Consider the following 27730-nt stretch of genomic DNA (forward strand, 5'->3'; position numbering starts at 1 on the left):
AGATGCAGAATCCTCACAAAAAATTCCTAAGCCTAATCCGCAACGTGTGCACATAGCCTATAGGAAAGCAACGCTGCGCATTTTGGTCGTATTCACGTCCATTGTGTATGAATGAAACCGAAGTCATTTGGAAAAACATCTTGCATTTTTGGGTCACTTTGAGGCTGTGTTCACATGTTGCAGATTTTTTGCGTTTTTTCGCTATAAAAACGCATACATTATGCATCCCATCATTTAGAATGCATTCCGCAATTTTTGTGAAAATGATGCGGTTTTTTTCCACGAAAAAAATGCATCGCGGTAAGGTTATGTGCACACGTCCGGAATGCATGCAGACTTTTCCTGACATAAACCTGAGGTTTTCCGCAGGAATTCTGCATGTGTTTTTTTTTTTCGTAGTTTCTGCGCGGATTTGACGCTTTTTTTTGTGGATTTTATGCAGATTTTTTGCGTTTTTTCCCTGACACTCCAAAACAATGGGAAATCCGCAAAAAAATCCGCAAAAAGAATGAACATGATGATTCTTTTCCCGCAATGCGTTTTTTTTTTGCGGAAAAAAACACATCATGTGCACAAAAATTGCGGAATGCATTCTAAATGATAGGATGCATGTCTAAGCGGGTTTTTTTTGCGTTTTTATCGCGAAAAAACGTGCAAAAAACGCAAAAATGCCTGAACGTGTGCACATACCCTAAAAAACGCAGCATGTTCATTAATTTTGCGGATTTCCTTCTATATTATTGCATTGGGAACCTCCGGAAAAATCCGCACCAAAAACGTGAGAAAAACACTCAAAAGACGCATGCGAATTTCTTGCAGAAAATGTCCTGTTTTGCTCAGGAAATTTCTGCAAGAAATCCTGAACGTGTGCACATAGCCTTAACCGCATGCTCAGGTGTGGGGGGTTTCCATGCATGCGCCCACAATGTACCGTAAAAGGGAGGAAAAAAAAACCAAAGAAAATACTTGTAAAAAAAAATGCATGAACATAAATGTTTTTTACAAGTCAGAAAAAAAATGGCAAAATTAAAAACTACGAAACCGAAGTGTGGTAAATATGTCGGCCATTCCGGCTCATCCTGCTATGTGGAATGGATGAATGGAAAAGTGTGAGCTCAGACTTCTTGGCTTTCCTTCCTCTCTAAGGAAGATAAAGCCAGACACAGGTTATAGGAGCGAGGTAAGGAACAAAACCCTCAGGAGATATCCTGTAAATGTAGGGTTTCTCCTATTACCAGGAATGTAAAACCACTAGATGCAAATAACTCCATATATTCCTATATTTTGGCATTTTTTGGTTGCCTCCTGAGACAGGTCTGGGAATCAACAGGCGAGAGTGGGAATGGAGGGGCTGAAATCTAATCCTGCCTTCTGGAATCTGGGAGTTGCTAGAGGCTGGGCCTTCAATTGTTCTAGGGAGACCCTGCCTCTGTGGAAGGGGGGAGGTGTGCAGACACAGAGGGACAAGGGAACAAGGAGGCTGCAGCAGCTCTAGGTGGTGGAAGTGAATGAGAAGAAGAGGAGGAAAGGAAGGCAGAGAAAGTAAACACAGCATGGTGAGCAGGCAGGCAAGCACTGAGACCAGCAGGGACATCTACTGAGAAGATCCAAGGCTCCTGCTCCAATGGAAGCTCCTCTGACCCAGTAGAAGTCCAGGCGGCCACACCACACACCCCAGGTAAGAAGGGGAATATACTCCACACTTATTGCCAGCCATTACTTTTTTCCTAAAGTTCAGTGTAGAGCACCACCTGCCTGCCCATGTGCCTGCCCCACCACTTTACCATGTGAACTGCTACAAAAAGTAGAACTTTTCATTACCAGCTGAAGGCACCTTGGTAACTTTGTTGCACTGGGGACATTGATGAATTTGTAAATATTTGTGGATCTTGGTGAAGTGACTCCTGATGGAGGTCACTCTGCAATGAGCCGCCCAGGTGCAAAACACGGTGCAAAACAAACGCCGAACAGTCATGTATTATATTGGGATGGACCAAAACCCTAAGTGATCCTCATCCGTGTCCGACACGTCAGAACCATACCACTCCTATAGTTTTTCGTGACCCAGAGCGTATAATCATTAAGTCTGTGCTTTTAGGCAGCGTTCACACTTTGCATCCCTGGTGCTTCAATTATGACTTTCCAAAAAAAGCATTGCAGCTGCAACATGTAAACACAGACCTAGCGGATGATCAGTGCGTGCAAACTTATTTAGCCTATTAGAAACGTCTTGTTTACCGTTCTGTGCTGTCCATGAACGTCTAGATTATTTTGGTTTATTTCCGTCTATATAAATGTATATAAATGTGCTGAATCGCATAGATTTTATTTTTTTTTCTGTTCGGATCACTTCTTTCAGAAACCTGACTGTCACTGTGCGGATTACACTGCGTGTCTGGGTTGGGATGCAATAGTCTCCACATGGACAAGTGACAATCCCCGGTTAGATGCAGCAGACAGCGAGGCGCACATCTGCGACGTATGGCATCGGGGAGGCCCTGCCAACACTCAATATAGCTACAGGGTTTGTACACAAGCCAGGGAACACATGTACGGAGACCGGGCGCTCCACTCTCTACTACTCGCTAACTTTCCGGAAGCTTTTTTTGGTTAGTTCTTTGTTGTGATTCTATCTACTATATAGCGGTGAAATAGTTAAGTAGATGGACTGGCTGCCTGATTAATAAAGGTGGTGTGGATAGGAGCATAGTGCACGCTTTGTTCCCGCTGTGGCACTTGGCACACCTGCTAGCTTCGCTTTCTTACAACCGAGCAGGGATAAATGTGCAGTTGGTGCTTCCCCATGCTCCGCACTGTCAACTGCGGACAATTTGGGCTTGACGTAAAAACTCCTTAATATTAAGGACGCCTATAGACTTACTATTCATTAGTACATGAACCCCCATTTGTAAGAGTAAGTGTCATAGATGCCTCAAGTATTATTCACACACAAGTGTTGATAAAATGGAAACAATGTGTTAAAACATCTCTATTGAGTGTGACCGACACGTGCAGAACTGACTGATTTACTAATGGTCATCTGAAGAGTGTTCTGCAGTGCTGAATTCATTTGTACACACAAATCATCAAGATCCGCTGGTGGCAGCTCCCTTTGCAATTGCTGACCAATGTAGGACCAGTGATACTGCCATTTCTCCAGTGTCCTATCAGACGGTTTTCAACATAGCACAAGGCTACATGTTGTTGGTGTTCTCTTATCAACCTGCAAAGCCTAAACGTGCTACCATGACCTGCAGTGTCTCCAGACTTGTCTCCCATGGGACGTCATAGGTTGGCAACTGCAAAGGGTGCTGCCAGCCGCGGATCTTGACGACTTTCATGCTCAAGTTCATTCAGCATGAATAGATTGAGATGTTTTGAAAATGTGTTTCCGTTTTTTTCATCCTTTATAGATCATTAACATGTCTCTCTATCATTGCACATGATCAGAATCCCTTGAATATAAAAAAAGTGATACAATTCTTCTAAATATTCCTAAATTGCACTGAAATATACCATGGAAATGTCATTTGTCTGCCAAACTCACCAATTTTTAGCTCACAAGGGAATAACTGCCTACAAGGGTCTGATACTGACTTTTTTGAGGTCCAGTATTAGGAATGTTCTTTTCCTGATAACTGGCCAGTGTAACAGGCTGCCAATAACCCAACAAATCAGCAAAATGATGGTTTGTCAAGGGAAACGGTTTTAATTTTTTTCTTAAAAATAATAGATCTCAGCGGCACAGGTTCCTTTTGTATTACCGATCATTCTGTGCATTTGTGGTCGCCCCAATAAATAAGTTATTAAACGACTGCTGGTCAGTGGTTGTCTAATGGCCGCAATTGTGTGATGTAAAAGCATCTTGTGGCTTGTTCACGTGTTGTTTTGCCATGAAAAAAAAATGGTGTTTTACACTACCAGCAAAATACCGTAAATGAGATTTCTGAACTCTCAGGCACCTGCTGCTTATTTTTTCCTTGAATATTTGAAAGTGTTTTTTTTTTGTTTTTGTTTTACAAACCCACCACAAAAAACTCAGCAGAAAGCTTTGGTGTGCACATGCCCTTAGCTCCCTCTTGGAAAAATATATGTATGCTTGGCTAAACCAAGGGTGGAGGGAGAAGGACTAGTAACAGGAGTTGAGTTGTTCAGAATCGGTCGGCGAATCAGAATTTGCCATATTAATACCCTATTCGTGCCGAATTTGTTTGATCGATTCCAAATTTATCCGTTAATTTCTACTCCCATTGATGTTTGAAGATTGCAAAAACAATATTCGCCACCGATCGTAATCCGTAACCCAATGAGAGTGACGCCATGGGATCAGAACCACATGGTGGATATCTACCATGAAGGTTGTAGACCTCCCGCAGCAGAAGTTTTGAAGCTATGGTATTTATTGTTGCCTATATATTATTGCGAAGAACGTGCAGAGGAGCTCCATACCATATTTTAGCCTCTACATCCTACATTCACAGCATACATTGTCATGTCGGGGATCTCAAACCGCTCCATAACAGAAGGGGGAGGGGGAAAAAGACCGTTGCCGGTTTGAGGACTCATCGTTAAATTCTCTTTAATACTTTTAATCTCCAGCTGGAAATGATTTAACTTTGTTTTTCTGACCCTTCCAATGATAACGTCTAATAACAGAGCGAGCATTATGATTCAGCCTGTGTCATCACGAAATCAGAGAAGGTGTGTTAACAGACATGTCCCCCGGGCAAACAGGAGTGTCCTCCGACAAGAGGCATATTATAATCTGTGTAGCAGTCTGTTGGATACACAAGATGGGAAATGATACAAAGTAAACATCCAGGAGTCCGCCGCCACCACCCGATAATCCTGCAGAACCACCAATTATCTACAGACCTGTGTTACTGGACCATTAAGGGGTAGACCACAGAATGGTGGAGGAAATCGGGACTTGTGTATCTGGAGCGGTCCATAAACTCTGAACTTCTACATTTCTTAGTAAGAAAACCTTTTCTTCTGTTTGTTGTAAACGTGAGCCCAGTCTTTCTTGCCACAGTGGGAGAAAATAATTGAAGCCTTTACTGAAAGGCATTCTGGTGTATTGTTTCCATTGGTGAAATTAGCGTCTGATGGGCCCCGGTGCAAGATTTGGGTGTATATATATAATATATATCCCCCATTCTGGTATGTCACCCTTTCTTCTGATGTTCTTTAATGTATTGAAAAAAATAAACCATTATACTCGCCTTCCCTCTGCTCCCCCACCGCTCTGGGTCATCTTCTGAAGCCGTCAGCGAGCAAGTGATGGGAGCGCATTATGTCACTGTCATGCGCCCCCAGTCAAGTTGCACGCCGATGTCAGCTGCTGGCTTCTGATTGGTTGGCAGCATTAATTGCCATGCACGGACCCAATGGATCTCTGTGCCGCAATACACTTCAGCTGAATGTGCGTCCTATCTGCAGTCGACATTCAGGCATGCTGAGGTCCTTATACATATTAGTGTGCGCCAAAGCCTGTTTGTTGGCGGGTTTGGCCAATATTTGATAATTTGTATTGGGGTTGTTACATGTCTCAGTTTTGGGGGTGCTGACAATCGCATTATTCTCCCAGAGATAAGATGCTGGCATATGTTTGTTGTCCGCTCTCTCATAGAGAACACAAGCTCTTGGCCAAGCAGGAGTTTCTGTGTATGGGAGAGATGGCTGTAGGATGAACGATTGGCTTAAGCTGGAGGAAGCCCATGCAAGCACGGGAGAACATACAAGCTCCTTGCAAATGATGTCTTTGGTGGGATTTGAACCCAGGACCCCAGTGCTGCAAGGCTATAGGACTTACCACTGACCATGGGGGTGTTTCTAATGTCCCTCTCCCACCCGCCATACACATTAGACAAATGTGGGCCAAACATGCCAATACTGATGGGTTTGACCAACACGATAATGTATATGGGATAGCCAGCCAACTGATGGTTAGGGAAGATGTCGATCAGCATGTCCAATTTCATATTGTTCTACCAGAGATAAGCCGCCAGCAGACATATTTGTTGTTGGCGTTCTCATAAAGAACATGAATTCTTGGCCAGATGATCGCTGTTGTGTATGAGAGAGACAGCAAAGATGGCTGTTGGCCGAATGATCATATGAAGCCTCTTTCAGCTGATGGTCATCTACTGTGTGTACCGGGCTTTTGTCCTGCGTGAACGTAGTCTTCCAGTCATCATGCACTGGGTACAGTCTGTTTCATGTAGCACCTTCTTGTTTTCCATCTTTTTCTGCCCTTCTATGGAAAATAATGTCACAATGATCATACCGATAGTCTCCAATTCTGTTGTCAATGTACAGGACAGTCCACAATAATAAGTATTAAGACAGTAATCTGTCTAACAAGCTCTCATAAGAACCGTATTCCCGATGACTGGCCTGTGTAGACATTGCAGCGACACTGATGGCATCTTTTACAAGGCCTTGAAATAATAGTTGTCAGTAACACCCAAACCTGTTGATGTTCGCGGGTTCGGCTGATACTCAGTTGTATGGGGTCCGCAACATGTGTTTTTTTTTTTTTTGCGGGGGATTGGGGGGCATGTAGATGGGGAATATGCGGCCGGTAATCTGGAAACTATTTGATGATCGGATTGTATTCATATGTTCTGAATTGGCCTCGAAATGAATGTCTGTTGACTATATTGGTAACCATCACTCATTATGGGCAGATCTCTCCCCATGTGAAAGGGCCTTCTGTATTGTCCTTAAAGGGATTATGTCAGCACAGAATGGCTGGTCCAACCAAGCCCAGGTGCTCGGTGCACCCTTGGTGTGGCCAAACATGGGTGGAGATAGATGGTAAACAAGCAGGTTGGAAGATGCACTTAAATGTTTGGCCACAACATGGTGCACTGAGCGTCTGTGCTTGGTTTGAGCAATTATACTGTTCTGAGTATCCCTTTAAAAATCTGTATTCATTATTGTTAAAGGGTAGTTTTTATGCTGTATAAGGGATCATTTCACCTGATGAACTAGCTCTTTGCATCGGGTGATCGGCAGCCTGTTGACATGGCAAGATCATCATGAAAAACCATTTATTCCCAGTCATATTTTAGTGTAAGCGCGGCTTTAGAAACCCTTTGGTTTACTTGTTTTGATTTCCTAAGTTCTGTGGAAATGACCACTTGGTTTTTATTCAGTGAACCTCATTGTCTATAAGGAGTAGAAGAAACAAATCGGTAGGGGGCTTCCAGAAGACCATGATATCTACCAGCCACCTGGAGATAACCCCTGGAAGGCTTTGTGCTGCCCTAGTCCTGTTTGGGTTTATAGGTTTCCTATGTATGCTGATTTCTGTTTGTGTTGGAGGCAAATTAAACAACGTAAAACCTCTACGAACCCAACCCTGACTAACAACAATACCTTACCGGGGAGTTGTATGGAATGTGGGAACCATCTGCGGAATGACCACTGCATGTGATCTCTACTGGTTCCAAAACCACAGCAAGCTCCCGTGCTACTGCCAGGGTAAGTTAATTTTTTGGTGAGTTTTTGATGCAGATTTTCGTCACCATTTGTGCACCCATTAAGTGAAATAGGTTACTTGTATTTTTTTGGAAAATACGTAGAATAAAAAAACCTCATAGTGTGAACGTAGTCTTAGTGGTAAATCTAGAAGTACTTTTGGATGAAGCCTTCACCCAGCACTGATGCCTAAGGAGCATCGTTTCCCCTACACAAGGAAGCACAGCGAATGTCACATGGAAGGTAGGAAGCACTGCTGGACATTTTGCATTGGGGGCAATTTTTGGAGGATTTAAGTATTTTTATCTAAACCATTCATAGCCAAGATTGTGAAATTCATTACGATGTTGTGGTACAATACTAAGTGATGTACTGGGCTGCTTTCATTCCACCCTGAGCGTCGTTGCTTATATCTGGCCGGAGCAGGTTTCGGCTGACTGGTGGGTGTACCTAGTGTTGGACATCGTCCGATCTAAGGCCTCGTTCAGACATGTGTGACAGCCATGTGTACTATACTTGATTTTCATGGATAGAACACATGCCAATTATAGTTCACTAGACTGTGGCCCGATTCTAACGCATTGGGTATTCTAGAATATGCATGTCCCCGTAGTATATGGACAATGATGATTCCAGAATTCACGGCAGACTGTGCCCGTCGCTGATTGGTCAAGGCAACCTTTATGACATCATCGTCACCATGGCAACCATTATGACATCTACGTCAATACTTTGCCCGTCGCTGATTGGTCGAGGCCTGGCGGCCTCGACCAATCAGACGCGGGATTTCCATTATGACATCATCGTCACCATGCTGTGCCCGTCGCTGATTGGTCGAGGCCGCCAGGCGCGGGATTTCCAGGACAGACAGACAGAAAAACCCTTAGACAATTATATATATAGATGGTGCTATAAACATGTCCATGGAATTTTCTTTTTTGTGGTCCGTGACGGATCAAAATGACTTGTGTAAGTCTATGAGCACGTGAAAATTACAATCGGCACATGGATGGGACATTATTGTGCTGTCCGGGACTAACCCTAATCTTTGCCATTCACTCATTTTCATACGTGAAAATTACTGATGGTAAAAATGAACACACGGACCAAATAATGTTCTGTGTTTTTATGTGTAAGAAAAATCCTGGATGTCTTCTGAATGAGGCATTGTGCTGACGACCTATCTTATGGAAAGGTCAACTGTCAGGTCCCAAAGAACCCCTTTAAGTTAAGGCAAATTATAGGGCACAGATTGCTTCCCTCCACTTTCAGCTAATCTTAACAAAATTGATTGGTTTCTCTACTATACAAAAGGAAAAATAAAATCTTATCTAAGAAAAGGCTTTTCAGATCCCATTGTTATCAAAATGTTTGTCCCTAATAATAAGACAATAAGTCTGATATGGGAAGTGTAGATAAAACATGGTGACCCTTGGTGTGATTAAGGCTGTGCTCACACATTTGTTGTACACATTTGTGTGCTGTCCTTTCTTTTCTGACAGCACACCGACCCATGGAATTTTATTGATCCATACGATCACCCATTTTAAAAACAGGTCTGTGTTTCCGAGGCTTCAGGAGAGTCATACTGTGTATTCTCATCCGTTTTGTGGCTCAGACTTGGCCATTAAAGATTATGGGGATCCATGTAAAACAGAAGACTTCAGAGTTTCATCTGTTTTTTTTTTTTTTTTTTAATGATCTTTTAAAGCTGGCCACACATTAGACTGATGAGCCACCGATATGGATGGGTTTGGCTAACGGTCTAATGTGTATGGTGGCACCAGCCAAGTGATGGTCAGGAGAGACGTCTATCAGACATGTCTGATTTCGGCCTGCTGATCGTGGAGCGCCCCCAGACGCAGGACTGCGGGGTACTCTGTACCGGGCCTCTCTGTCTCAGTTCTGGGGTTGTCACGGTAGCTTGACCCGGTCCGTGACCCTGCTAACGGGCGTCCAATGAAAGGTGTAGGTGGTGGTGCGTGGTGTAGGTCGCAGTGAATAACGAGGACACAGGGTTGCAGTCTCTTTACCTCTTTACTGAAGGCTTCAGGATCCTCAATCCAGAGTACGGTTAACAGGGCTGTCTGAGACCGGCCGGTCCGATGGCACCTCCAGAGTTCCCTTTGCAGGTGGAAATCTGTGCCTACCTTCTAGCGCCTGTGTGTTGTAGTACTTCCCTGCTGAGCACCATGGGATAGTCCTCACAACTGTTGTCTCTTTCTGATGTTCTTTCCCACAACTTGTATCTGTTCTGATGTTCTTCTCCGTCCCCCAGATGATATGGAAAGGACGCACCCGTATGACGGGTAGGCCTGGAGTTCTTCCGGGACCCTAGTGACGCCCCTCTCCCACAGTTGCCCCCTATGTCTGCTTAGGTGATTTAGGTGAGACAGCCAACCTATAATTTACTGTCCTGCCGTTGGTTTGAAGTACTGCTTGGAGCCCAATACTTCCTCGGCGTTCCGGCTACGCGCCTCAGTAGGATGTTGCCTCGATCTTACGGCACGACTCCTACTGGTGTTATCTCCTCTTTTGCTATGATCTCGTTTCTCACTCTTCACAAAAAACCTCGCTTCTTGTCCTTTCTTGAGATACCGCCGCAATGTAGTGCAGGCTCGGTTCCTTAACGTTCTGTCCTGTTCGCTAGGCCTCTGTCAGGATCCCACCCCTGACAGGGACCCCCCTGAATCTTCCCCTGCAACACCCTCTGCCACAGGATGTTGCCTGGTTCCAACCCAGTCAGCTTCTGACTAACTTCCTATCTAACCCCCAGTTTTACCAGACTGTGAGGAGTGGCCTAATACATAGAACCCTTAGCTCCCCCTGGAGGCCAGACTATGAAGTGTATTGGTGTCTGTGATACCTGGTCAGGTGAACTCCTTCAGTGCCATCAGACGTACCATCACTCCCCTTTGCGGCGGAGCATCAGTACTGCAACGACCAGGACTCTGGGGCGCTGCAATCGCGTTGTTCTCTTCCAGATAAGTTGTCGGCTGATGTGTGAGCCGGTGGTTTTCTCATAGAGCGCACGAGCGCTCCTGTGTACTGGGGAGTCGGCTGAGATGATTGTTAGCCGAACAATGTTTCCACCAACAGTCAACCAAAGTATATGGCCGGCCTAAGGGTCGGTGAATGAAAAAAAGTTCTGAAACTCTGCCTGCTTCAGTGGGAAATAAATTGAGGTAAAAATTGATGGCACCTGAGAGAAAAAGGTCAGTTTTTGTCAGACAAGAGTCTAATGCCAAAGTCTGGTGCGAGATAAAGGAGATGCAAAAAAAAAAAAGGGAAAACGCTTGGTTAAGGCCAGAATACTTTTTTTTTTTTTTTTTTTTTGCAATGTTGATCGTAACCCAGACATAATGACTGTCATAATTACTGTCTGTGCAGTATTACTAACATCACATAAATAAGTGTATGGTTACTTCACTGGCCAGAAGTTGAGCAGTCGTGTGCTCTCCATGGCATCGGGATGCATGCCCAGCCGCTCCTCCTCCGCTCATGCCCTTTGCCTAGCAAGGTAATGTTCACTTTTGCTGGACCTGGCTGTACAACACAGGTCCTGGAGTGGGTGCTGCCTATGTCCGTTTTCACTCCTAAGTTTTGGTGACCATGTTCTGTTGATGCAGTTATGACTTGTGCTTTTTCAGCATGATGGGGCTTATCAGCAGACTGGTGAGTCAGAGGAACAGAGCACAATGGCTACAAAGGTCAGTCTCCTCACCTTGCTCCTTTATAAATAGTATTCGGCCTTTATCAGTCATGTCAGAGCACAAAGCCAAGTAGTGTTTATCTGGCCAGAACACTTTCTGCTAAATCCATCATCACAGATTTTATTCTCCAATATGTTTGTGGCACAAACCGCGAGACAGCTAGTCACTGACTGAAATTTGGAGGTAAGGCCTTATTGATGATAGAGACCCTGATTCCAGGGATGTATCACTTGCTGAGCTGCTTGCTGCAGTTTTGATAGAATCACAGTTTTCTCTGATACAGATCTAGCAGTTCTCTAAATGCTGAGCTCTGTGTATAGCCCCCCCACACCACAGATTGGTAACTTTCTGTGTACCCTGTGCATAGGCAAAAAGCTGCCAATCGGTGGTGGGGGCAGGTATGGACTGGGGCTGAAATTCAGTCCTGGCATTTGAAATCACACAGGCCTATGTTGTCCCCGTCCCCAAGCACCGTTGGATATATTACTAATATTACCCAGGATGGAGGAAAGGAAGAATTTCTACAAGACCAATATTTCTAATGATACCGGTGGCCTGCTGGAGTAAGTGACGGAGTCAGCAGCTTTTTGCTCCATCACAACTCTTAACAGTATGGGTGTCTTGAGGACACAGATTCTGTTAACAACGTAGCAGACAAGGCGGCCCATGACCAGACAGGCCCTTCTGGCATTTGCCATAATTGCCAGATGGCCAGCCTGGCCCTGGGTGGTGGCGGGGTTATACAGAGCTCAAGAGTATGGAGGACTACATGGCAGCAGGTTTACTAGTCTTCTAGTGATGCACTCCAGTGATTTTATCACAACTGTAGCAAGGAGCCCAGTAAGTGACACATCACAGAAATCATTATACTGTTATTAGAATTGGGGGCACAATCCTTAAGAAGACTGAACGCACTATAAAAAAAAAAATTGTTAGCACCAAGGATCTTCATTCAGGCATAGTAATTTGGTTGGCAATGTATTCTCACAATATGCCACCTAAATTGTCCTTACACCGCCTCTGTAAGGGTTTTAAGAAAAAAAAATTTCTGTGTATACATTTCTTATCTCCGAATTCTACAAGCTACAAGCGCACCTGCCAACTGGGCGCAGCTATTTGTTTTGTAGCAATTGAATTGTAAGAGCATTGATGGTTTTTTGATGGTTGAGCCATGGTTCCTCCTCTCCATGGACTGACCACTATCTTTCTATGATCAGAATGGTTAGGTCACAGCTCATGAACGCCAGTCCAGAGATCAGCTATGTCTGTAGAAGAAATCTAAGCTACTGATAACTGCAAAGTAAAGGCCCCCATATACTTAAGACTAAAGTTGCCCAAATGTACCGATTTCTGTGGACAGTCTAATATGTATAGGAGCCACATGGCTTTCCCCGACAGATGTCGGGCAAGAGAGGTGTCCAGCCTGTTTAATTTCACTCGCCATCCTTATATATGGTAGGGCGATGCGCGGCGGCTGTCGCAGAGAACACAAGCACACTGCCGAGCGTTCCCGAGTATGGTCCAGTAGGGAGAGCGCTGTAGGCCAAACCATGGTCCAGTAGGGAGAGCGCTGTAGGCCAAACCATGGTCCAGTAGGGAGAGAGCTGTAGGCCAAACCATGGTCCAGTAGGGAGAGAGCTGTAGGCCAAACCATGGTCTAGCTGACTATCTAATGTGTATTGCCAGCTTATCACTTATCAGGGTCTCTAACTATAGCTTTTAGGGCTCACACAGTAACCCAAGCAAATCAGTCTGAGCAACGATTGGCCCTGGCTCTCCCAACTCAAGCGTCGCAACCTCATAGATCTATATATCAAGCTGTCACATGTGAATCGGGAGACCTGGGTCAGTCCATTTATTTGACCAAAATGCATGGGTGTCTATATGAGCCCTTAATGTACCTACCGTAGATATGTGACAGATTTTCTTCAGGATTCCTCAGAAGTGCACTGGCTCATTCGGCGATGAGCTGTGCTACTGTCTGGAATGACTCTACCCTACATTAGGGTGTTGGTTGGATCATCTGCCTGAGAGGTATTTTGATGGCTATGATGACCACCTTTCTGGGGTTTGTTTGAAGTTTAACTTGTGTGATGAGTATCAAAGCATGAGGAATGGTGGAATTTCTCAGCCACATGCAAAAACTAATCCCTGACATTATCATCCAACGTCCGCCATAGACTTGTCAGAAATACTGGACAAAACTTCTTTTTTTAGGCATTTTCAACAATTATCATAGACTAGTCATTTGCACAACAGATCAAATCCAATTGATGACTGATATCTGTGATCTGGCTCCATATATACTGTTCACATTATCTTTGATATACGGTACATGATACAAAACAATTTAGTGTTTATTGAAGACCATTGACAATTTCCCCTGTGACATGGCTGACAAGCACAAGAAGACTTCAAACGTTGGACAATTTTAAGTGGCACAAGTGGAACAACATTTAAAGTATATGAGGACTAAATGATCATATTGACAGGAACCACTCCTGAATTGCTCCCCAAAAATGATAGACTTGAAGAACGGTGCTGGTCGGGAGATAAGTATAGCACTTTTTAATTTTACGATGCTAAGTGGGGTAATTCAGCTGAGGTTGCCAGTTGACAAACCATTTAATGGTCATTTGTTACCATCTAGATTGCACTGGTCCATGTAAAAAGACGTAAATGATCTCTGGTCATGGTCAAATCTTCAACCGCACTCTTCATTGGAAGAAATTTATTAGTGTAAATCTTCTTAAGTACAACATATTGAAAATATTGTGTGTTGTAGATGCAGAACCTTTTGGAGTCTCAGTTGTGTCCTCCCTCGTGTCACTGTAGGGAGTTAATTGGCAGTCGATCACCATTTGTTTTGCCCGTTGAACAATCTTGGCCCCTCTTAAATCCTTTCTTCAGGTTTGTTTTCTTTTCCAGACTCTGGGGTCTTGTAAATCAGTCAAAAAAAGTAGTCACTGACCAGGCAGTGATGATATGGAAAAAGCTGAAACAATTCAGCCGAGAAGAAAGCCGTGATGGTCTGTGGCAGCTGTGAAGCCTGTCAAGAAATAGGTCAGGTAAAAATTAGACTTAGAGAGGTCAGAATTAGTCCTAGTTTCTGGAGTTGGGTCTGAGATTTTTTGGTACAATTGTGGATGTCTGCCGAACATCTGGTGTACATATTTGTCCCACAACGTGCAATTTTCACATGAAGTGCCAGTTTGGTGATAGAAAAAGCACTTCATTGTGACATCCATCTACTAGCGTACATATATGATGCTAATTAAAGCGGGGAGTGTGCTCACCACCAGACCTTTTATTCTGAATCGGCCTGCTTTGCATCCCGCGCACATTACATGGAGCTTCAGAAATCAAAGCTGATAGAAAAGAACAGGGGTGGCTTAGGTTGTAACCACACTGACCCCCGGCAGTGAAGCCCAGCTTATTTCCTGTCTCTACTACTTGTGATCTTTGGCTGGTCTCTTCACAACTCTGTGCACCTCCATAATAAATGTCTGGCTCACATAGTTGTCTCCAGGCACCTTATTGCTATAGTAATGCCACGTAGTTGTGGCAATTGTAGACGGATCTTTACTTTTAAAGTGGTGTGCCTTAAACAGCAGTTGACCATAAATGATCCTTGGATGTTTTGACTGTTAAATTACATACTGTAAGTTACTTGGTGTGGAAAAAACATTGATGTCCCTCAATCTAACAAGCCTCATAATGTGAGATCATCCACCAAGAGTTCAGGAAAAGACAAGCATTCAGTTTACCACGTGTTCACATGTTGGAAAATCTTTGTGCATTATTATTTATTTATATAATGGCACCATTGATTCCATGGTGCTGTACATGAGAAGGGGGTTACATCCAAAATACAGATATTGCTTACACTAAACAAACGAACAATGATGGACTGGTACAGAGGGAAGAGGACCCTGCCCTTGCGGGCTTACAGGATAGTGGGGAAAGAGACATTAGATTGGGGGCGTTGCAGCAGCTCTGGTGTTGGTGAGGTGGCAGCACTGGTAGTGGTGAGGAGGCAACGAGGTCATTGCAGGCTTTAAGCTTTCATGAAGAGAAGGATCCGAATGTGGTGGATAATTGGATGGGTTGGGGCACAGAATTCCAGAGGATGAGGGATATTAGGGAGAAGTCTTGTAGGTGATTTGGGTGAGGAACAACTAAGTGTAGAGGAGAGGAGGAGGTCTTGGTAGGACCGGAGATTGCATGAGGTAAGATATCGGGAGATTAATTTGGAGATATACGGAGGAGACAGGTTATGGATGGCTTTGTAGGTCAGTATTAGTAGGATACTGGATACGCTGGGGAATTGAAGCCAGTGAAGAGATTTGCATATGGGAGAAGCAGAGGAGTAGCGAGGAGAGATATGAATTAGTCGGGCAGCAGAGTTAAGAATGGACTGGAGAGGGTGCAAGAGGTCACAGAAGAGGATGCTGCAGTAGTTGAGGCGGAAAATGATGAGGGCATGCACAAGCATTTTATTGGGTTGAGGAAAGGACGGATTATTGAAATATTTTTGAGCTTGAGGCGACAGGAGATGGAAAGAACTTGGATGGGCGGTTTGAAGGACAGGGCAGAGTCAAGGGTTACGCCGAGACAGAGGATTTCTGGTGCGGGGGAAAGCATGGTGTTATTTATTGTGATAGATCATGTATGGGAGATGCGTGAGATGGAGGAAAGATGATAAATTCAGATTTGTCCACATTAAATTTGGGGAAGCAAGAGGAGAAAAGGGAGGAAATGGCTGATAGACACTCTGGGATTCTGGACAGCAGAGAGGTGGTCTGGGCCAGAGATATAGATCTGAATGTTATGAGCGTAGAGGTGGTACTAGAAGCCATTGGACTTTGAGTTGTCCTAGTACAAGAGTATACATGGAGAAGAGTAGGGTCCTAGGACATAGCCTTGAGGGACACCAACAGAGAGAGGGTGGGATGAGGAGGTAGTGTTGGAGACGCTGAATGTGCGTTTGGAAAGGTATGAGGAGATCCAGGATAGGGCAAGGTCTTTGACACCAAAGGAAGAGAGGGTCTGTAGTAGTAAATAAAGTAGAAATAATGAATAATAAGAGGCAGTGGTCAACGGTGTCAAAGGCAGAGGACAGGTCTAGAAGGAGGAGCATGGAGAATTGTCTGTTAGCTTTGGCTGTAAGGGCCCCTTCACACTGGTCGATTCTGCTACGATTACGACGCATTTGCGTCATATTCGACATCGCAGTACGAGCTCGTAGCCAGCGGTCACACTCTACGATGTTAACGCTTTTTCTGACGTAGTTGCGATGTGAACGTCACGCGTCGCAATCGTACGCTACCCTTCACACCGCCATAGTCCTACGACTCCGAGCGTGACGTATTACCAGCATGGGCGTGCTAAAACGTCATGCCCAATCAGGAGACAGGTATGCGGAAGCCCAACCCACGTAGTCGCATTACGAGCTCGTATGACCGCCGTCACATACTACGATTTCGACCGCCACAGCGAGACATTTACGACGAAAGAAAGTTCTGCTCTTTCTTTCACATCGTACGATGCTGGGCTGCGTCGCAAATCGTAACGCCATGTCACACTTTGCAACCTCGGAACGAGGACGGATAAACGTCACAAATCGAACGCTCGTTCAGACTTTGATTGCACAGTGTGAAGGGGCCCTAAGTCATTAGTAATTGTGGTCAGAGCAGTTTCAGTGGAATGATTGTGACGGAAACCCGATTGTAGGTAGTCAGAGCAAGTTAGATGAGATGTGAGAGGAAAGTTCAGCGTGGTGCTGCTCAAGGAGTATAGAAGCAGTGATGTGGGGCGATAGCTTGACAGATGGATATGTGTGATTGTGGCATTTTTTTAAAGCAGGGGATTTAAAAAAACCCCCTGACATTTCTAGTGGTTCACCGGCTATAATGAAGAGCGGTGTACCGCTCAAAATGCATCAGTTTTATATACACCCTCTGCATGTGTTTTGTCCCAAGCGTGCACGTGTTTTTCAATTGTTTAAAAGGAGGATTCTGCGGCTAGACACCCTCCACTGTGGCTTATCTTCCCTGAGAAAGAAGATAACCATGGCAATTCAAGTTTCTTTAACCAAGGCCGGCTATACACATTAAGGTACCGTCACACTAGGCGATATCGCCAGCAATCCGTGACGTTGCAGCGACCTGGATGGCGATATCGCTGTATTTGACACGCAGCAGCGATCTGGATCCCGCTGTGAAATTGCTGGTCGCTGCTAGAAGGTCTGCACATTATTTGGTCGCTAGGTCGCCGTGTATCGCCGTGTTTGACAGCAAAAGCGACGATACCAGCGATATTTTACACTGGTAACCAGGGTAAACATCGGGTTACTAAGCGCAGGGCCGCGCTTAGTAACCCGATGTTTACCCTGGTTACCAGCGTAAAAGTTAAAAAAACAAACAGTACATACTCACCTGCGCGTCCCCCAGCCTCTGCTTCCTGACACTAAAGCGCCGGCCCTAAACTGAAAGTGAAAGCAACAGCGGTGACGTCACCGCTCTGCTGTTAGGGCCGGAGCTCAGTCAGCGTCAGGATGCAGAGGCTGGGGGACGCGCAGGTGAGCATGTACTGTTTGTTTTTTTAACTTTTACGCTGGTAACCAGGGTAAACATCGGGTTACTAAGCGCGGCCCTGCGCTTAGCAACCCGATGTTTACCCTGGTTACCCGGGGACCTCGGCATCGCTGGTCGCTGGAGAGCGGTCTGTGTGACAGCTCTCCAGCGACCACACAGCGACGCTGCAGCGATCGGCATTGCTGTCGCTATTGCTGCAGCGTCGCTTAGTGTGACGGTACCTTTAGATGGCTGATAGCTGAATGATGTTTTGGCCAAGCACTATTGTGTAAAGCCACCGACTGACACTGTGGTCTGCAGCTTATCTGAAGAACAATACGATTGGCAGTCCAAAATTGGACATGATTGATCAACATCAGTCTTCCGGTGCTCCCATACATATTAGACCATTGACTGAACTCGTTGATATCTGTGGATTTGGCTGACATCAGTCTATGTACGAGGGCACTAATATTTAAAATCCACATCTCTCTTAAGGTACCTTCACACGAAACGACATTATAACGATATCGCTAGCAATCCGTGACGTTGCAGCGTCCTCGCTAGCGATATCGTTTCGTTTGACACGCAGCAGCGATCAGGATCCTGCTGTGATGTCGCTGGTCGCTGAATAAAGTCCAGAACTTTATTTGGTCGTCCGATCGCTGTGTATCGTTGTGTTTGAAAGCAAAAGCAACGATACCAGCGATGTTTTACACTGGTAACCAGGGTAAACATCGGGTTACTAAGCGCAGGGCCGCAGGATGTTTACCCTGGTTACTAGCGTAAAATGTAAAAAAAACAAACAGCACATACTCACATTGCGTCCCCTGCAGTCTGCTTCCTCCTCTGACTCAGCGCCGCAAAGTGAAAGTGAAAGCAGCACAGCGGTGACGTCACCGCTCTGCTCTCACTGTACGGCGCTCAGTCAGTCAGGAAGTGGACGCAGGGGGACGTGAATGTAAGTATGTGCTGTTTGTTTTTTTTAGATTTTACGCTGGTAACCAGGGTAAACATCGGGTTACTAAGCGCGGCCCTGCGCTTAGTTACCCGATGTTTACCCTGGTTACCAGGGGACCTCGGCATAGTTGATCGCTGGAGAGCGGTCTGTGTGACAGCTCTCCAGCGACCAAACAGCGACGCTGCAGCGATCGACATCGTTGTCGCTATCGCTGCAGCGTCGCTTCGTGTGAAGGTACCCTTAAGTTTGAAGGAAATCAATACTAAGAGCCAAAAATATCTAAGCTAAACATTCAACAGATATGGTTCTGGACAACTTGGTCTTTTGTTAAAGGACCCGTACAGCTTAGAGTTGGGTTAACTCTTCGTTGGCTGAGGGCTCTCCAGACTTGGCCACATAAATGATTTTTTTGTGTTTTCAGTGTGGAAGGGGGTGTAAACCACTGCCAGATACCTTTTTGGCAGAGGTTTATTTACAGTGAGAACCAAAGGTTTGGGGCTCTGAATTCACACTACACCATCATCTGTGTGGGGAAAATTAGGTGACCTCCATACTTCTGATGGTAGACAGACTTTAATTTAGTGTGCATGGCAGTCTTCTGGACTTCAGCTTGCTATAATGTAAAATAAGTTTCATCTACAAGTGAATAAATACTGTCCAGTGTGTCTATTGTGATGGAAATCTTTCCGCTATGTTTAAGGTGTCTGAATCTCCTTTTGTGGGCCTTCCAAAGTGGGCTTGTATGTAAGGCATCTGTAAACAGGGCTGGAGCTGGAGTTTGGTTAGTAATAATGTTTTGTCAGCCTTGCCCTGCAGGACACCTGTTCTCTGAATTGCTTCCAGCAGAGAATCTAATGAATTACTCATTGAGTCTCTTCCCTTTTTTTTTTCTTTCTTTTTTTTTTTGAGTTCTGTTTAGTTACAAATGAAAAACTTATTTAGGCTTCAGCCCAGACACACAAACACGTTCAAAGCTGTGACTTATCCTTATCCCAAGGATCCAAGAATGTTTAAGTCATCAAAGGTGGAAAAATCAAAGATTTCTCATTAAAACTGCGTCATTGCTATTTACAAATTGTCCCTTATTAATGTGGGAACATAATTACGGGTCTGCACTGCGGCATGTATCTGGCAACCCTTTAAACGTTTATTTGTAAAATTAACAAAGTCTGGATACCAGGTTTGTGATCTCATCCAACCTTTTTTTAAAAAAAAAAACCTTGCGACTAACTCCGTTTTGCAGAATGGGACAATGAAAGCCCTCATGAAAATTAGTTGAAAGTCAAGACCAGCCGACCATCTGAAGTGTGTAGGGACCTCCCAACAGAAGATGTTGGGGAAGACAAAGATTAGTCCATAAAAAATTAAACTCCTTGTTTTCAAGGAAGGAAATCTGCTGCCATAGGTGTTCCTTTTCCCCATTGAAAACACATGTAGGCTTAGCTGTGCACTTGTATGTTTTCACGAGACGAGAGGGAGCTGTTGTTGTGTTCAGCAGAAGGGGATCTCATGTATGGACATAATTAAACCAAGAAACAGACCACAGAAATCATTTGTTGGGGCTTGCCAAACTGTGAAATGAGCCTTCCTAAAGGCACAGTCAGACGACCATATATATTTGACCAATACGTAGACTGGCCGGTGGCTCTCCCGACCCAAGCGTGACTGCTTCCTGTGTTTCTATGCAGCTGTCACACTCTGGTCAGGAGAGCCGCCCCCGGTCCGTGCACTGTTTTGATCTCTGTCCAATTTATATTATCGTTTGACTTCCCTAAGGGTGCATTTACGCTGGCGGATCGCAGGCATTAAATGAACCTCAATTGGCTCCATTTGTGTCACGGGTTTACTGCACCAGAGAGGAGCCAGAAGACAGCAGCGCCTGATTTCTCCTACTCCTACACTGATTAGAATCAATTCACTTTTATATTAAATGGTGTCAATTTCTTTTAGCAGTGCAGGAGTTAATCTGCTCTGTTGAAAGCTCCTGGAGCATTAAGACTCTCAGCTGTTTACTGTTAGCCACTCCCATCTCCTATATAATCTGGGACCTGGCTAGCACTCATTGTCAAAGCTAGTTTATGCTGCATGGCTGGAGGTTGTTGTTGGTTATTATTGTAGAAAGGCGGTGGGTGAACTGTTGCTAGTCTGTGTGTGATAATTCCCTTTCTTCTCCTGCTTTGGTTTTATCCCAGCCTCCACTCCCCAGTGCATTCCTCTGTTTGTGTGAGTATATTTGTATGATTGGTATTTTCCTTTATCCCTGTTCGTATTACCTTGTTAGTCTGGTTGGTGTATTTCAGGACACTACTACTCCCCTCTTTACTGTGTGAGGGAGGGGTACCGACTGAGGGTGGATTCAGGAGCTAAGGGAAGGTACGTGGCCCCGGCGTCTTCACCATCAGAAGTAATCCAAGGAGCAGGGTGAGCTAGGGCGCCCCTAGCGTTAGGGACAGGGAAGGAGCCCTTGGTCTCGGGAAACCTGATAAGAGTCGTGACAATTTTGTTGTTTGGTAGCCTGTTAAGACAAAACAGTAGTTTTTCCTTGCTCACAAAACAAACTCTTATTACCGATTATCGGACAGTATGATTGCACCATAAAAAGCATCGTTCATTGCCAATATTCTGTTAGTTGAAAGTAGTGTGTTTTAGTAGGTATGATGGTTATAAGCTGCTAATTTGTTTTCAGCACATATCTCAACAAACACATTTGTAGCATTTTAGGTAATGTGAATCACAGAGGTACTATTATTCATAAGGGTACATATACTAATGCTACATGTGACGGACTAGAATGACGGGCCAAATCGTTACTAATATCAATATACAACGCCGGAAGAAAACAACAATCAACAGGCCCAAGTTATTTCAAAAAAATATAACAAACTTTATTCTACATAAATACAATTTAACAGGTGTGCCAGTGGGTACTCCCACAGGGCATATGAACAAACTAAGCAGCAAAACGGGACATGGGAGGGCTGGCAAAGATATAGCAAATCATTTACTAGTAATACAGAGTGTCCAAAATATGTACAAATACAATATCAATGTTTCTATCCCCACGAAAAAGTAGTATTCCGGTAGTTCTAAATAGTAGTCATTTTAACCCAAATCACATACATACCAGTCTGGTCACAATAAGGGACCAACCTACAGTACTTAAAGCAAGAAAAGCTTATGTAGATCCGAATAATGGTAATCCTATAGAACATATACGCTTTATCTTACCAGATGGATAACCAAAGACCACCGGGAAAATAGAGAGGGGATCAGCGAGTACCACCCACATCATCCCCGCGCGTTTCGGCACAGCCTTCGTCAGGGTGCATGTCAGGAACTAAAGTGCATGGTTTAAAAAGGATGCCGGAACCAATGGGGAACGACCCGGAAGTGATGTTAGTGTTGCCGTTGCAGCTAGATATATACCAGAATAATATGTGGATTAAAAGATGCCAAATCTAGAAGAGTAAACTCTCATCTATAGATCTCGATCATTTCCTCAAATGCAGTATGGTCAAAGTTACCAAATATGTTTTCAGTTAGATGATTGAACCGCGCTACTAGCGATGCATGCGCTGTTGTAAGCCGAACTCTAGCGGTCGGCACCAGCGTCAGTAAAGGGCGGAACCGGAACACAGTGTGTTACCAGTTAAATGATCAAGCCGCACTGTTAACGACGCATGCGCTGTTGTGAACCGAACTCTGTCAGTCGGCGTCAGCGGAGGGCGAAGCCGAGACATCGCACATGACCCGGAGCCACACTCCTTGTGACGCCGAAGGCCGAGAGACACAGAACAGCACAACGCGCATGCGTACCAGGCGGATGGTCAGAATAACCAGGTACATAGCAAATTCCAACAATAAGAGTAACGTCAAACCATAAGTACTATCAACCCGTCAGTACTTTAAAAGGACGTGTAGTAAGTCCAATATATATAAGTCCACAGGGACAAGTGGCAAAGTATATTACATAGCGGGTAGTGCAGGTAATAAACTTTTTTATATCGAAGGTCCTAGATCTATCGGAATTTAAAGAATGAATCACATTTTTCTACATTTGGACACGCCACACAGCGTCCACACGGAACGCATCCACTTTTTCTGGGGTAAAGATCTAAAAATGTAGAATTGCACTTGCCCGTATAATGACTGTGTACTAACATATCCCGGAGATTCCTAGAGCGTCTGGTAGTGATAGCTGGTCTCTCCGGTATATATTTAGAAATCACCGGGTCAGCTTGAAGGATAGGCCACGATTTAGTAAGGGCCTCCCTCACAAATGTAAAGCGATTGTGGTAGTTAGTGATGAATCTAACCTTATCCCCAGGTAATTTCCTTTCAGATTTATATACCAAGTCATGACGGGAAGAGTGCTTGGCCCGGTTATATGCACGCTTCACCATCCGGTGGCTGTATCCCCGTTCATAGAATCTTGTTTTAAGGTCTAATGCTTGTTTCTCAAAATCTGCATCACTGGAGCAGATCCTCCGTAAACGGAGAAACTGACCCAGTGGGACAGATTGAATCACATGTCTCGGATGTGCGGACGAAGCATGCAGCAAAGTGTTTGTGGATGTCTGTTTTCTAAAAATATCCGTCTGGATAATGTCTTCCTCATCACGTTTCACCAGAACATCTAGGAAATCTACACTTCGACTGTCAAAGTGATAAGATAATTTAATATTGCAATCATTCTTGTTAAGTGATCCCATGAATAATTGTAATGATTCACCCATAGTGGGACGCGGTCCATAGATGAGGCCCGATCTGACAGGAAGAGGTCTCTCTCCCACAGCCCCAAGAACAGGTTAGCATAGGCCGGCGCAAAGGCCGCCCCCATGGCTGTCCCGTGGAGCTGCAGGAAGAAGGACCCCTTGAACGTGAAAAAATTCTGAGTTAATGTAAACGGGGTGACGTGGGTGGTACTCGCTGATCCCCTCTCTATTTTCCCGGTGGTCTTTGGTTATCCATCTGGTAAGATAAAGCGTATATGTTCTATAGGATTACCATTATTCGGCTCTACATAGGCTTTTCTTGCTTTTAAGTACTGTAGGTTGGGCCCTTATTGTGACCAGACTGGTATGTATGTGATTTGGGTTAAAATGACTACTATTTAGAACTACCGGAATACTACTTTTTTGTGGGGATAGAAACATTGATATTGTATTTGTACATATTTTGGACACTCTATTACTAGTAAATGATTTGCTATATCTTTGCCAGCCCTCCCGTGTCCCGTTGTGCTGCTTAGTTTGTTCATATGCCCTGTGGGAGTACCCACTGGCACACCTGTTAAATTGTATTTATGTAGAATAAAGTTTGGTATATTTATTTCGAAATAACTTGGGCCTGTTGATCGTTGTTTTCTTCCAGGGTTGTAATTTGTTTTCAGTAGCCTCTTGAAAATAGGATTAAGGGCTAGTCATACTCAGAATTCATCAGGACTGGCCATCTGCTGTATATGTTGGTCTACCAACTCTCTCCTCAGAGTTTTAAATTATTTTTAACCTCCATCCTTTTGTCCTCCTGAAAGAAGTGGTCTCCAATGGTGTCTGGCAGCAACCCACCCCTGAGGGTACATGCATGCTTAATTTGAACAAGTCATTGTATGGTAACTGTTAGCCAAGTGAGCATTATGCTGATGGACATCTAATGTACTTGGGGCACTTTTATTATTTTTGTTCCTGTAGCTTGCAGGAAGGCCAGTGTCCTAAAGGGTTCCATTTACCGCTGATAACCTATGATCCCTGTTGTAGAAAACTTTATGTATAATGTCAATATTTTGTTACCTTCAAAATGGAAACGCAATGTGGAACGCTTGTCCAGTGGCAATTTGTGCAGTGGAAAAGTTGGGCTGTTGCTAACCCGAGTTCTAATTTTCAGATGTCTTTTGGATGAAAAGTAGAGATGTGATGTTCTACTTTGAGAAACTATCCTCATGCACTAGGTTTCTTTCACAATGTGTGAGGGCCAGCACCATGCCTGAATTGCCTCCTAAATCCAATCTATACTAACCTACCAGGCAGATAAGGCTATGCAGATACTTCCAGCGCATATGATGAATGTTAACAGAACTTGTGAGATCTTTTACTTTTGCTACAACATCATGGTTTACATTGAATGACCATTTGCTCCTGACAAAGTCCATGTCCATGGATTTGTAAACTAGCCGCCCAACCCTCATCAGCACAGCTGGACTGTAGGTAAAAGCTACTTTACAAAGTTGGGGAATGTCTAGTATTTCTCTAGTTACATTAAATCCCTGCTGACACTTTCTTGATCTTGTACATGGAGATTTTTTTTTTTCGAAGTGCAAGTAAATGCCTGACATTGGTTACTGAGAGCATCTACAACAAGTACTCCTTCCCGAACATTGGGGCAGATACTACAGGCACTACAACTATTTGACTTGTTAGTCTGATTAGTGCATAGAATAAAGTGACACTTGTCCATAGGGGACCTTACTGTGACCTTTTACATAGCGGCATTTAAGCACTGATTCTTTTATGTTTTTATTGCTTTGTATTTTGTTCTTGCCGCCAGTGTGTAGTCTTGGAGCTTCTGTATAACCCCATCATCTGACTCATTTTTTAAGAACGCGTCTACACCTTCACGCCGTTGAAAACTTTGCATCGCATAAATACATTTGGCCCCTGATCTGCATCGCACAGGGTGGACCTCACATAGTCCTCTTAGACTCCCAAGTAGCTGGCAGTCTGGCCTTGGTCTCGCATATTGAGAAGCTATGTGTTCTAAAAATTGAGTTTACACGCCACCTTCACGATATCCTCAACTGGGAGAGATGCTTTCCTTTCTCTCTGCTTGTGCACATTTCAGTCATTTGAAAAAGCTTTTACATTTTTCTTAATTTATTGGGAGAAATATGAGCAGGCCTGACGTCTTTGGCCATTATTTTTTTTACGTTTATGAGCAGTTTTCATAACTCTTGGCCTTCTCCATAGCGATTAAAATCCAGAGTATGCTCCTTAATAAGTGCTTTCCTTATGGTAGAACGATTACTCAACCATGCTAGGTTTTTTTTTCTTTTTTTATGATCTGCAGCATGGTTTGCAAAAATAGCAGCGTTAAGCCGTAATGAACCCTTCCAAACTTAGTGGTTTGGAGATCAGTAAAAAAAATAGACCCAAGTTCTACAGGATCAATGCCAACAAGTACAGTATGTGTTTTTATGAATAGTAATTTAATTTAAAAAAAAAAAAGCGTATGCCATAAGTTACACATGTACATCATGCCTCCCAACCATCCAGGTTCAAGCGGGATAGTGCCAAATTTTGGAAGCCGTCAAAGTAGGTCGGGAGTATGTTCTGACTTCAATTGTTTGTTTGAACTTTGTGTGTTTTAAGGAAACAATGGCGGAGCAGTGAATTGCCAGATCTTTTGTGGTGACACTCGGGGTCACATGATTGGCGTCAGATGGGTAAGACACACAGGCAAGTTTGTGTGTGTGTGTGGAGCGGGGGGGTTGTGAGGCCATAATATCGTGTGTGTGTGGCAACTGGGGGGCTGTGGGCAATGGACTGTGGGAGGCATCATATTGTGTGTATGTGGGGAGGTTGTGGGGCAATAGCATTGTGCATATAGGGAAGGCTGAGGGGAAATCTTATTGTGCGTGGGGGAGGCTGAGGGGAAATCGTATGGTGCGTGGGGGAGGCTGAGGGGAAATCTTATGGTGCGTGGGGGAGGCTGAGGGGAAATCTTATGGTGCGTGGGGGAGGCTGAGGGGAAATCTTATTGTGCGTGGGGGAGGCTGAGGGGAAATCTTAATGTGCGTGGGGAGGCTAAGGGGAAATCTTATTGTGCGTGGGGAAGGCTGGGAAGAAATTCCGAGACGCATTAATGCTGCCAGAATGAGCGGCGCGCATGTCCTAGATTTGCATGAGCTGGCAATAAGACCAGCTCATGCAAATTATCATAACATGGAAAGAGGGCTGACTAATCTGGGAAAACGAATGCCCCATCGACTAGTCACAGCCCTCATTACCAAGGGAAACTGGGACAATATAAATGACTTTTTTAAAGCTTTTATTTAACTGAATTGCATTATACAGGGCTGGTTAGGCAGATAATTTCCTCATACATAGGTGAATGCTGCTGGGTTGGAGGCATAGGGGACGTGACAGGTTCCCTTTAAACTGTAAACGGCATGTCATTTGCTGCACGGTTCCTGGTTTTGTGGCAACTCTCCGCGGTGCAGCGCGTGAACCCAGATTAATTCTTTTATAATTGCCAGGACTCGCTCTGCAACTTTCTGCTGAACACAAGAGCAACATTTGACTATGGGAGCACCCCGCGCCCGAAACGCGTCATGTTTTTCGATGATCAGCATGTGGATTTTAATTGTTTGATACTTATGGAATAAAATCTTCACATTTTATCTACTTTTTTTTGGATGTGCCAATCAACTTTAGTTTTTTTTTCTCCACCCTATGACCTGACCTGTATCCAAGTCATTAAGTCTTCATAAATGACATAATGAAGAAAATGAAAACTTCCAGTAAAGGCAGATAGATGATTGTGCAACATTTAAATAGTGATTAAAAAAAAAACCTGGCAGGATATTGTGCAATTAGTAATAATGAACTCATACCAAAAGCTGGAGATCATCACTAAGGGTGAAAAGGACAGATCACTGCAGACATGTCTCATTCCTATGTCCCGTCTGAACGTAGGAGCAGTTCTTGCATTCAGTGCTGGCTGATGGTGTATTTTAATTTTTGTTTTTTATATATTATGTATTCCGTTACCATGTCATATCGTCATCAGATCCTTGGTTCCGACTTGCACATAATCTGGTGCATTTGACCCCAACCACTATGTCCCCATGCAGCTGTTTCCGATATACTTGTACTCATGGCTTACAAATGTTGACATTAGTAGGTTTGTTTAAAGCCACATCCTTCTTCCCTAGAGGGGAGCATTCATCAGACCACGTGCTTGCTCTTGGTAATACAAGAACATCCTTCTCTGTGTGC

The 27730-nt window shown here is 44.3% G+C and overlaps 1 protein-coding gene across 10 annotated transcripts in view; it reads left to right on the top strand.

Annotated features, from left to right (window-relative positions):
* The first annotated feature begins 1433 nt into the window (after positions 1-1433).
* PLEKHA4 (pleckstrin homology domain containing A4) overlaps positions 1434-27730 on the top strand; it is a 95848-nt gene continuing 69551 nt past the window's right edge. For 4 of the 10 annotated variants that reach the window (XM_077259522.1, XM_077259526.1, XM_077259530.1 and 1 more), the window contains exon 1: positions 1434-1678. The gene's annotated coding sequence lies outside the window, so the exon portion shown is untranslated. Of the gene's footprint in view, positions 1679-4956; positions 4978-27730 lie in introns of those variants that run through there. The other 6 variants (XM_077259524.1, XM_077259528.1, XM_077259531.1 and 3 more) reach the window with 5 other exon arrangements.

The sequence above is a fragment of the Ranitomeya variabilis genome, chromosome 4 (genome assembly GCF_051348905.1).
Source record: "Ranitomeya variabilis isolate aRanVar5 chromosome 4, aRanVar5.hap1, whole genome shotgun sequence".
Taxonomy (NCBI): domain Eukaryota; kingdom Metazoa; phylum Chordata; class Amphibia; order Anura; family Dendrobatidae; genus Ranitomeya; species Ranitomeya variabilis.